The sequence below is a fragment of the Trachypithecus francoisi genome, unplaced genomic scaffold (assembly GCF_009764315.1).
Source record: "Trachypithecus francoisi isolate TF-2019V2 unplaced genomic scaffold, Tfra_2.0 Lachesis_group2, whole genome shotgun sequence".
NCBI lineage: Eukaryota > Metazoa > Chordata > Mammalia > Primates > Cercopithecidae > Trachypithecus > Trachypithecus francoisi.
The window spans coordinates 18,842,922-18,854,695 of NW_022681465.1; the positions used below are offsets into that span (position 1 = coordinate 18,842,922).

Sequence of the window (11,774 nt, forward strand, 5' to 3'; positions counted from 1 at the left end):
GAGCCTTTGAAGAGAGCACCTTGGTTTTTTTGTTTTTAATTTCTAGCCTCTAGAATTATAAGAGTATTTTTCCTGTTTTAAATCTTAAAAGATTTTGGTAAATTTTATATCAGCCTTAGGAAACTGTCTCAAGATCTATAATCGCTACACTCAAAATAAAGCAACTTTTATTATACATTACCCAAAGGGAAAAAAGTATATACGTTTTTGACATTCAGCTTTGAGTCAGCTGGTTTATTTCCTCAATTACATGAAGATGGTACAATGAAAACAAACAAACAGAAAATGAAAGGTGTAGCACCGTTTGGCCCTGAATTAAAATTTAACCTCCCTCAAATATATGTAGCATGCAACGAAGGGAAAAAAGAAAGAATGTAATTAAAAAAAAATGTAGAAATTTAAAAATTGGTTAAGCAATGTAATGCAACACAAATACAGAAGATAAATCACACTTTACATTTCCTTAGAAAAGCTATCTGATGATCTCTATTTCTGTTCTTTGATTATAAGACAGAATTACATGAATTGAAAATTTGGTCTCATATTGTCTTCTGTAGAAATAGTTTACAGAGATATTCAAAGTGGTTTTTATTTGACATTATTCACACTTATACAACCAGTTGATCACATGGCTGCCTGTGATTGACTGAAGCTTGATTCAAATATTAATCAGTTACAAGGACTATCTCTAACTTAAATTTCGGTTTGCTTGTATAAGAGATTCTAGTATGGTAGTAATCCCAGGCTAATGGTCTCCTATTTATTTTGCTTTAACACTAGGCAAGCAAATATATTCAAGTTTGTTTCCGATCATTTATAATAGTCTTTGTTTTTATTTACTAACATATTTTGTTAAAAATGCCCTCCACTTTCTCCTCCTCCTCTTCCTCCTCGTGCTCTTACTACTCTTCTTCTTCTCCTTCATTCCCTCCTTCCCTTCCCCTCTTCTTCCCTTTCTCCCCCACCCTTCCCTACCCCTCACCTCCCTTTGCCTTTCTCTCTCTTTTTCTTTCTTTCTCTTTCTTTCTTTCCTTCCTTCTTTCTTTCTTTCCTTCCTTCCTTCCTTCCTTCCTTCCTTCCTTTCTTTCTTTCTTTCTTCTTCCTTCTTTCTTATTTTTGATGTTTTAGCAAATGAGTCTTCATGCTTCCATTAGTATTAATCTTTAGTTATATAGCTTCATCTTGACTAAGTGCAAAGAGAAAACACTAGGCAGAGATAGTGAGGCAGAATTAATTTATTACCAGCTTCTAGACTCCACCTAGAGTTATTTAATACTTGTACAAGTTTAGTAAAGTAAAACAAAGTTTGTTTGAATAAGGTCTAGACATACGTAATTTTCTATTTTCTTGACTTCCCCAGACTACTATATTATTATTATTATTACTATTTTGAGACAGAGTTTTGCTTTTGTTGCCCAGGCTGGAGTGCAATGGCATGATCTCGACTCACTGAAACTTCCACCTCCCAGGTTCAAGTGATTCTCCTGCCTCAGCCTCCCAAGTAGCTGGGATTATAGGCATGCGCCACTACGCCCAACTAATTTTGTATTTTTAGTAGAGATGGGGTTTCTCCATGTTGGTCAGGCTGGTCTCGAACTCCCAACCTCAGGTTATCCGCCCACCTCAGCCTCCCAAAGTGCTGGGATTACCGGCATGAGCCACCACACTCAGCCTATTTTATTTCCTTCTTTTTTTCAGACCTCATGTCTTTGCATTTGTGGAGTAGAAAATGCTGTTTAAAGATAAATATATAGAACAGCGGGGAAAAATAAGTTTAAGAATTAAAGTAAAACTAAATCTGTAAATTTAGGCGAAATTCTCCAAGAAAGAAAGAAAGAAAAAAAGGCTATGAAAAGAAAAAGAAAAAGCACTTGGAGGAGGAAAGAATAATTTCCCTATCATCATTATCTCTTCTCAAAAAATAGCAACATCAATAATGTTATCAAAATTATAATGGGAATCAGATGAAATAGGACTAAGTACTCTGTCAGGTCAAACCTTCACTGCAAATGTTCCATTTCTCATTGCTCTGAAAATAGTATGTCATTCTTATGGTAAAGATATTTTAAGAAAATCCATATGCAGAAAAGTAAATGTTAAGAAGGGATCAAATGTGGTATTTTTATCACTACAAGAGGGATATTATAGAGATAAAAGGATTTTTGTTCTTAAGAATAGTATAAAAACAGGATTTTTCTATGCATTTATCTATGTATCTATCTCTAGCTATCATCTATATATACATGTTAAATCATGCCTGTATGTTCACAGGAAAAGAAAGATCTTTCCATTACTGTTATCTTCTTGCATATCTTGCCAGCTCTACTTTAGTTCAATGTAATTAATTTATTTAGGAGTATGCGTGTGTGTACATTTTTTCTGTTTGCTTGGTACACGCATTTGTCTTATGCTTGGAAGGACACCTTAGAAATTAGGCCAGCAAAACGTGGCTGTTCATTTTCTAGATATTTAGCTTTCTCCCTACACTCATCAGAGCTCAAGAGCATCATTTGTGAAGTCCCTAGATAATAAAAACCATTGAGGACCTTGTTAACTAGGAACTTCTAGTCACTGAGGACGTTGTTAACAGGGACCTTCCACTTACCCCAAGATGGATTCTTCAAGAGTGGGTACTGCAATTGACACATATAAATAACTACAAGTACTCTAGGTGATATTTATCTTCACGGAATTGTGGAAAGCATGGTTATATCTCACATAATACATATTTGTCCAACACCTTTTTCCAAATTTGTGAAGAAAAACTATATTTTTAAAATACTAAAAATACTAAAATACTAAAATTTTAAAATACATTTACTTTACCTATATTTCTCCATATGTAATTGGGAAGAAGTGAAGAGTGTATCATTAAAAAAAATGATTACTACTAGTATATACTCAGGAAAAGTTTTGGGGAATTAAGCTGTGATATATGTATTTTCATACTTCTTAGTCTCTGTCTATTTCTATGAATAAAACAGATATCTGAATTCAATATATTTATAGGCTTCTTTAATATCTAATAATGCACAATATAATAGTTGATTTTAAAATGAAGGACATAAATAATATATAGAATAAACGTAGTTAGCTATTTAAAATAAGTTAACTTTAATTTTGGATAGTAATTTTTTTTAAACTTTCCTTTATAGTTAGCAAAAAATATGTAACCGATCTGGAAAAAGGATATAGCTTAATAGAATATTTGAAACCTCTTTTGAGTCAGATACTCATAGCAGTCAAGGCAAGTCACATTAACTCTATGTGTCTCACTTTTTACTTTAATTTTTTTCCTGTAAATTGTAACAATAACATCTGCTCTTTTTACCTCAAGAGATTTTAGTAAGGATAAGTGAGAAAATGTTTTAAATACACTCCATAACTGATGAAACCTCATATAGTTCACATAATTTTTATGCTCTGATAAAGCACATGATTAATCTGAAAACATTTACACTGATACTGAATTCATTGAAACATCATTGAAATTGTAAGTTTCCTATATGGTCATTAGATAATATATTCAATATCATGTATAAGTTCAGTTCTTAAATTGACACTGATACGCTGCTAAAATTAATGACTCTTATATCAACTCCAAAATGGCTGAGGGAATAAGGTTAAATTGAAACCCAGTGAAAACATGTTTTTTTTTTTTTTTTTTTTTGGGAGGATGAGGTTATTTGTGCAGATGCTTTTTCTTCTGATCTTCTAATACAGAGATGTAATACTTAGGGATGTTAAAAATTGGACAGCTGATCTGTTCTGTAGACATTCATTCTCAACTATTAGGATCATTGAGCCTCTGGCAGCTGCTCAATTACAGTCAATAATTAGGCTTATCTGGCCCTCAAACATCATCACACATTCTTGCAAGGTCTGCCTCTGTGATTGTATTTGCTGGTGATCTGCTGGCAGCAACAGTTAACATGTCAGATTCATCTTCACATATGTTTACTGTCAGAACACAGGTATTCAGAAAACATTTCAATATTACTTTGAGGATGTCTTATCTAGCCTTTTCACTTTTATGTCTTTGAAAATATTTTTAAGAAAGCAGTAATTGGCTCCATAATTAATAGCCGGAGACAAAAGGTGATTCTGATTGCTGTAGCAAGCTGGTATATAACACCATCCACCACCTTCTCACAGGGAACAATTTGAGGTAATGAATTATGACAGGAACATTGTTGTTTGCAAAATAATTAGGTGATAAAATAGATGAATTATTAGGGTTTATACTATAAACTGGTTGTTCTGTGATATGAAAGGCTGCAGGTTTTTTCTCTCCTCATTTGAAATTCACCTTGTGTATACAATCATAAATTATGCCTTCCTAGTCTGATTGCCTAAAATTCTTGTATGACAACAATAGCAACACTTACAATTAGCTCAAGAATGAAAGTATATCTGGCTAATTTCACATGGAATACTTCTGTTGCTTTAATTAACTTATCCCAGTAAAACAATTTGTTCTTTTTTAGTATTGTACATTTTACAATGACATATAAAAATTAAGTCAGGTTAAAAGTATGACCTATAAGAAAAAGTGTTTTGAATTATAAATTATGGTTGTTGAATTAAATGTCTTTAATTTGCTAAAAGGAGGTAATAATATAAATTTAACGAACTAAGAAATTAATGAAGAACATAATTATACTTTGAAGTCCTTTGTTTTTCTCAAGTTTCCTTTGAATGCCTGGTACCAACTCTGATTCTTCAATCTGAGTATTCAAGCATATAAAATTGCCTCTCATTCTCTGTGCCAGCTTCATGGATTCTTGAATGAGGTTATTGTTCCTGGGATTTTATATCATCTTTTTCTTATATTTACCCTTTCATTCCATGGCCATTATATAAAACAAAAAGACAACAAAATTTAAGTTAGCCCTCTTGATTGTCTTATATAAGAAGCTCCCACACTATAATTATACAAAATAGAAGTTACTGCTTTATAATACAGCAAACTTGAAAACTCTTGCCCCTTGTAAACATGACCTGTATGAATCATTAATGACATGAGAGAAATCTCCTGCTAAGAAAATAAATGATCTGCTTTCTGCTGAGTGGGAAGTCCTGACTTTTGATCACAGGCAAGGTGATAGGATCAGGCATCAAATAAGGTCATGAAAATAGGAGACTGTTTAGAATTTCCAGGAGGAAGATTTATTTTTCTTTATTTTTCAATAATTTCAAAAGGTCAATACCAGGAGGGCTACTAGCATCTTCAAACATTCATAAAAATTGCTGCAGTACAACACATTTTTTGAGGAAATGTGAGATGAAGGTCAAAAAAATCAAATTTTATTTGGTATTTGTTTCAACTTAACTAGTAAAACAACAGCTTGAAATTTATCCAAAAATGATTTGGAATACCAAATGTGATTTAAGATGTCAGGATATGTAGAAAACTGGAAAATCTTTTTAACAAATGGTGGTCTTAACACAACTGGTCTCTGTCCAAGATTTTACTAGTATCTCCAAATATTTTACTGGTACCTCCAAACATTTCCTGGTACCTTCAAAGATTTTACAGGCACTATAAACCATCTATTAATACTTTAATCTTATCTAGAATCTATACCTCTGAAAGCACTGTTTCAATATTATTAAATAAAATGTTATAATGTAAACTGTTCTACTTTATTAGAGGATTTTAACATTTAAATTTCTTTTCTGTTACTTTTATTGCTCTGTGAAGAAAATTCGTTAAAGCTCTTTATCCTTTTATGAAGTCTTCTGCCATTTCCCACAACTCTTTTAACATAGTACTTTCTGGTGCTTCTCAAATTACTTTCTTATGTATTCAAGTTATTTATTATTTTATTTTATTTTTTATTTATTTTATAAAGCATATATTTGATAATTAATTCTTATATGTCTGTTTATTTTAAATATGTTACATAGCTTCTAATTTCTGACTTTTAAATTAATAAACATTATTTTTTTTCTATTCCCGTTTATTTTCCTTAGTTTTGGTATTTTTATTTTAGGGATGCCTTTAGTCCTTAACTTAATTGGTTGCAATTGGTTTAGAGTTCTTAACTTTATATTTAAAAATTAGGTAAATTCTTCTTAAACATAATAACATTTTAAAACTCTAAATATGTATTATTTTGAGGAAAAAAAGAGTCATTTTTGTCTTATATGAGACGAGATACCCAATGTCTCCAGCATAGTTGGAAAACCAAGACCCTAGAACAGGGGAGATGGACAAATGCACCATAAAATACTATTTTTTTAAGAACAAATAATTGAGGAGAAGAAAAGTTTAGAAGAAGAAAAAGCTAAGACAGTAGTCTCACTTTATCAGTAATTTCACTTTCTGCCATTTCAGTTTTCCATGGTCAGCCATTGTTAGAAAATATTGAATAAAAAATTTTAGAAATAAACAATTCATAAATTTTACATTGCACGTAGTTCTGAGTAGCATGATAACATGTTGGATCATCCTGCTCTGCACATGGGTCATGCCTTCCTCCAGCATATCCATGCTGTGTATGCTACCCACCTGACAGTCTCTCAATAGCCTTCTTGGTGATTAGTTCAACAGACCACAACAGTAATAAAATAACAAGCGTGAGTCAATTATAATATGATATTTTGAGAGGGAAAAAGAGCACATCCACATAACCTTTATTACACTGTATTGTTAAAATTCTTCTATTTTATTAATATTATTTATCTTATTGTATGTCATTTGTAAATTAAACTGTATCATGAGTATCTATGTACAGAAAAAACATAGTATATAGAAGATGAGATACTATCCACAGTTTCAGGTATCATTTGGGAGTGTTGGAACAAATCACCTACTGAGAAGAGAGGACTCCTGAAAAGCTGTTTAAAGAAATGTTAGATAGCATCTCAGGCAATGCTAAAATATCTCATATGGTAAAAATGAGATTCAAGCAAAAATTATTATTCAATGTTGAACCATGTAGTCAATGTGAAGCCAAGTCTACATGCCAGTGATTTCTGATTATAATGTAACCCTTCCTTGAAATACAAGTTTTTGCCTGCCTATTAGGCTGCTCTAAGTAGAAATAAAAGAACCAAGAGTAAACTAGACCTGTGAGCATTAGCAAGTTAAATAAGTAAATAAGCAAACAATAAAAATGCATCAATCCATAAGTCATATAAATATCCAGTACAAGAAATTGATCACGTCAAGAAGTTGATCAAAATGAGTCGATAGCAAAGGAAAACCAGCAGGAATGGAAGAACTATAAAATATCACCTGTTTTTGAAACTAAGTGTTTGCATTTTCCCTGTCCATCCTGAGCTGCATGATATGACATGATTTACTAGGCATTTCTGATATAAGACATAACAGATATAAAGGATCAGTGGTATGGGGTACAGGCATATGTGAATGATACTCAGAGTGTGATATAAAGGATCTCAGACTAGGAGATTTAATGCTAGTGTAGAGGAGCCAGCAGATTACATGACTGTCTCTTCCTTCAATTTATGGTTAAAATACATTATTTAAGAAAACAAATAACAGAGCACATTCCAAAAGAAAGAAAAGTAAAGCCTTCAGGATTCAGACATAATGAACTAAAAAAAATACAACCTGAATTAGTACAAATGGTTTGAGAACTAAAAATAAGTCAATAAATAAAATCTATGTCTGCAGGGTTGATATTGTAAGTATAATGCAGGAAAAATAAGCTTTATAAAAAAGAAATAAGTTGGCAAATTATAAATAAAAATAACATTGAAAGATAATAGAGAAAATATCAATTAAAAATAACACATTGAAAAATGTAGGTACACTAGAACTTTGTAAATTTTTTAACAAATGCAAATAAGTTGTTCAAACTGATAGAAGAAGCAGACTTTGATAAATCAAGGAAGATTCTAGAGTAACAAGAATAAATCAGCATTAAGAGAATAGGAAACAGTAATATCAGAAATATCAGAAATATACTTTAACGAATGATAAGTTGTAAACATTTGGGGAGCCCTCCCACCACCTGGCAAAAAGGAAATAACAGAGTATACAAATCAGATGACACAAACCTGCATAACAGGGTTCACACCAGACATTGTGGAAAATCCTCTATCCTCAATGCACATCCTTACACATGTAAACATGATCGAGATGAAGGAAAGTCATAATCACATAATATCTCACTATGTGCCACTCTAGCTCAAGTGAATAAACTCCCACTTTTGGAATTCTGTCCATTTAATGAAAGTAATAAGAATGCTGCTCTTTTTTAAAACTATAATTTTCTTTAAGTACTCAGAACGTAGTAATTATTCTCAAGCATGATGATTGGGTGTTTATGTGCACATGTGAGATGTACCTTCTTCAAATCCTGTTTTGGTGGCAACATGTTACCCATCTGACCTGAAAGAAAATAAGATAAAAAATAATAATTACCTGCTAAGGTTAAGTGATAGATATGTGTGTGTGTGTCTATGTGTGTGTATGTATATATGTGTGTGTATGTATATGTATGTGTATATATATATTTACTTAAAGTAGTATTAATCCATGAAATGTGTACTTAATATAGTATATGTGGATACACACACACAAACACACACATGGATTTAAGCACTAGTATTAACTGGAAAAGTGTTGGAGTTATGTAGCTGTCTAGGCTCACTTGCATAGATTCAATAAGAAGACAATGAGATGCACTCAAATGGTTCTAGACAGTTTACTGTTCGCCATATGGCAGGCAACATAGGTTCACAGTTCTCTTTACCTTCCAAATCCCATGGGGGTGGCATGGGTAAATATTTTGTGTTACAGATTGATATTTTATGTTTTTATATTTTATATTTTATATAAAATATTTTATAAAATATTTTATATTTTATATTTATGTTGAAATCTTAACTTTTAATGTGATAACATTTGAAAGTGTCTTTGGAAGGTAATTAGGTCACAAAGATGAAGCCTTCATGAATGGAATTAGTACACTTGTAGAAAGAACCCCAAAGAACTCTTTCTTCCTGTTTCTGCCAGGTGAGGCTACAAAGAGAAGTGGAAATCTGCCACCCAGAAAATGGTCCTTACCAGAACCAACCATGCTGGCACCCTGATCTTGAACTTCCAGCCTCCAGAACTGTGAGAAATAAGTTTCTATTGTTTATAACACAGTCTATGATACTTTGTTATAGCAGCTTAAAGTGACCAGGACTCTGCACACACAAACTATGTCACAGGGGTTTATATCACAGCTGAGAAACACTGCACTTTATTTTATTTTAGTTTTTTTTATTATACTTTAAGTTCTAGGGTACATGTGCATAACGTTTATATCATGTATAACTCCCCAATGCAATCCCTCCCTCCTCCCCCCTCCCCATGATAGGCCCCAGTGTGTGATGTTCCCCTTCCCGAGTCCAAGTGATTTCATTGTTCAGTTCCCACCTATGAGTGAGAACATGCGGTGTTTGGTTTTCTGTTCTTGTGATAGTTTGCTAAGAATGATGGTTTCCAGCTGCATCCATGTCCCTACAAAGGACGCAAACTCATCCTTTTTTATGGCTGCATAGTATTCCATGATGTATATGTGCCACATTTTCTTAATCCAGTCTGTCACTCACCGACATTGGGGTGATTCCAAGTCTTTGCTATTGTGAATAGTGCCGCAATAAACATACGTGTGCATGTGTCTTTGTAGTAGAGTAATTTATAATCCTTTGGGTATATACCCAGTAGTGGGATGGCTGGGTCATATGGTACATCTAGTTCTAGATCCTTGAGGAATTGCCATACTGTTTTCCATAATGGTTGAACTAGTTTACAATCCCACCAACAGTGTAAAAGTGTTCCTATTTCTCCACATCCTCTCCAACACCTGTTGTTTCCTGACTTCTTAATGATTGCCATTCTAACTGGTGTGAGATGGTATCTCATTGTGGTTTTGATTTGCATTTCTCTGATGGCGAGTGATGATGAGCATTTTTTCATGGAAACACTGCACTTTAAAAACCCTCAATTGTATAAGGGATCTGCCAGACAACCTGCCCATCTTTATCTCCAGAGTAACTCTGCCTGGAATGTAAGGCTATCCCTTTGGGAAGGAGAAGGAAGACTTTACTCTCCTAGAATGTCTCTGAGGAGAAAAACATTCTCTATGTTTATTACACTGATCAGACAAGAAGTGTCTCTCCTAAGGAGTGATACACTGTCTCTAACTTCTAAGGCTCTTTGTTATGCAAGATTCTTGAAAAGAGCATCTGAGGAGATAAAAACACCAGAGAATTGCTTCCAAACAAATAAAATTGATCAGGTTTCTGTGTTGAAAATTGTCAGTTCTGTGTTGGCTTGATGCTGCATTATTTTTTGCAGTGTTCAAGGTTTTTTCATGAATGAAAAAAAAGCGTGTATTCAGACCATGTAGCGATTATGAACTTAATAAATCATTGATAATCTTCCATTTTGATGTAGGAGGTTCACCTTGATTCCCACATGGAATAAATATGCTGTGTAATCTCCCCTTTAACCCAGGCTGATAGCTGAGGATCAACTACTTGAGGTAAACTGAGACTCAAGGATTAGTAAAGAAATCCAGATAATCAGATAACCTGAGCTTGATTTAGGTCTGTATGTATTATTGAACATACGCTGCTGAATCATTTCACCTTTTAAAGCTATATCACTCAAGGGCTTCACACAGGGCAGACTTTATAGAGAGCACAATAGTTTTACAAGAACTGTTGAACTAAAACAGCCAAAAGGGAGCACTAAGCTAGCCCAGAGATTACAACTGATAAAAACAAAGATGGGAAAAGAACTGGGAAGAGCAAGGCCTAAGAGTTCTTTGTGAAGCCCTGTAGGGTTGGCACTCAATCTCCAAAGAGGAGGTGCCTCTTGGTTGTTGGTTCCTGTAAGAAGGGTGATGAGGCTGAAATCAGGACAGGCAAAAGAAGCTGAAGACTGCAGATCACTCTCTCTTTTGAGTTATGCTGATGTGGACAGCAGAAAAAAAGAAGAAAACATAAATGGGGGAGAGTTCCTTCTCACTTCATTCATCCTCTTCAATGCCTCCATTGGACATAATCATGGAAATCAGGAATACAGTTTGCAAAATTTTAGTACCAGCATCTCAGAGTAGAGTATAAGGAATGGATTTGATGCTGAAAGACAATGAGGACATGACTATCAAAATTACTAACTATAAGGTAATTTTCAAGGAACTTTAATCCACTATTTTAATGTGAATATTTACTGAGGTTTCTAGTTTTCTTTGCGAAAACCAATTAACTTTAAGGTCACATTACTAACTCTTTCTTCTACTGGGAAACGAAACTTAATGGTAATAGAAATTGATGTTTTGTCAGGAAAACATATTTTTTTCTGAATTTATTATTAGTGTAGAATGCAACTTTTGCATGGAGTAAATGATTTCATTCCATTTCTTTAAATTAGACACAGAATCTAATATGAGTGTTGCAATCTGCTGTGGAATATGTCCTTTGAGATGTCTGTTTCCCTTTTTCCCATATTCTCATTATAATATATAGCTTTTCTTATTTTACCTTCTACTTCCCAAGGAGTGGAGAATACAGAATAAATAAATAAGATAGTCTTAAATCAAAAATTTCCTCTTATGTACACTGCTCTTAGAATTTGTTTCAGCTTATGTGTGATTCATCTTGTTGCTATTTCAAAATCTAATATAAAGAACATACTTATAAATACCAATCATTTGTGAAAAAAATCTAAAAGGAATAGCAATCTCTTCATTGCCCTGTGAATTAATCCATTTTCATGCTGCTGATAAAGACACCACTGAGAC

General features: G+C 33.2%; 1 pseudogene; it reads left to right on the plus strand.

The window, feature by feature from the left end:
- Window positions 1–8,270: 8,270 nt before the first annotated feature.
- Window positions 8,271–8,366, plus strand: LOC117066299 (annotated as a pseudogene).
- Window positions 8,367–11,774: the final 3,408 nt, after the last annotated feature.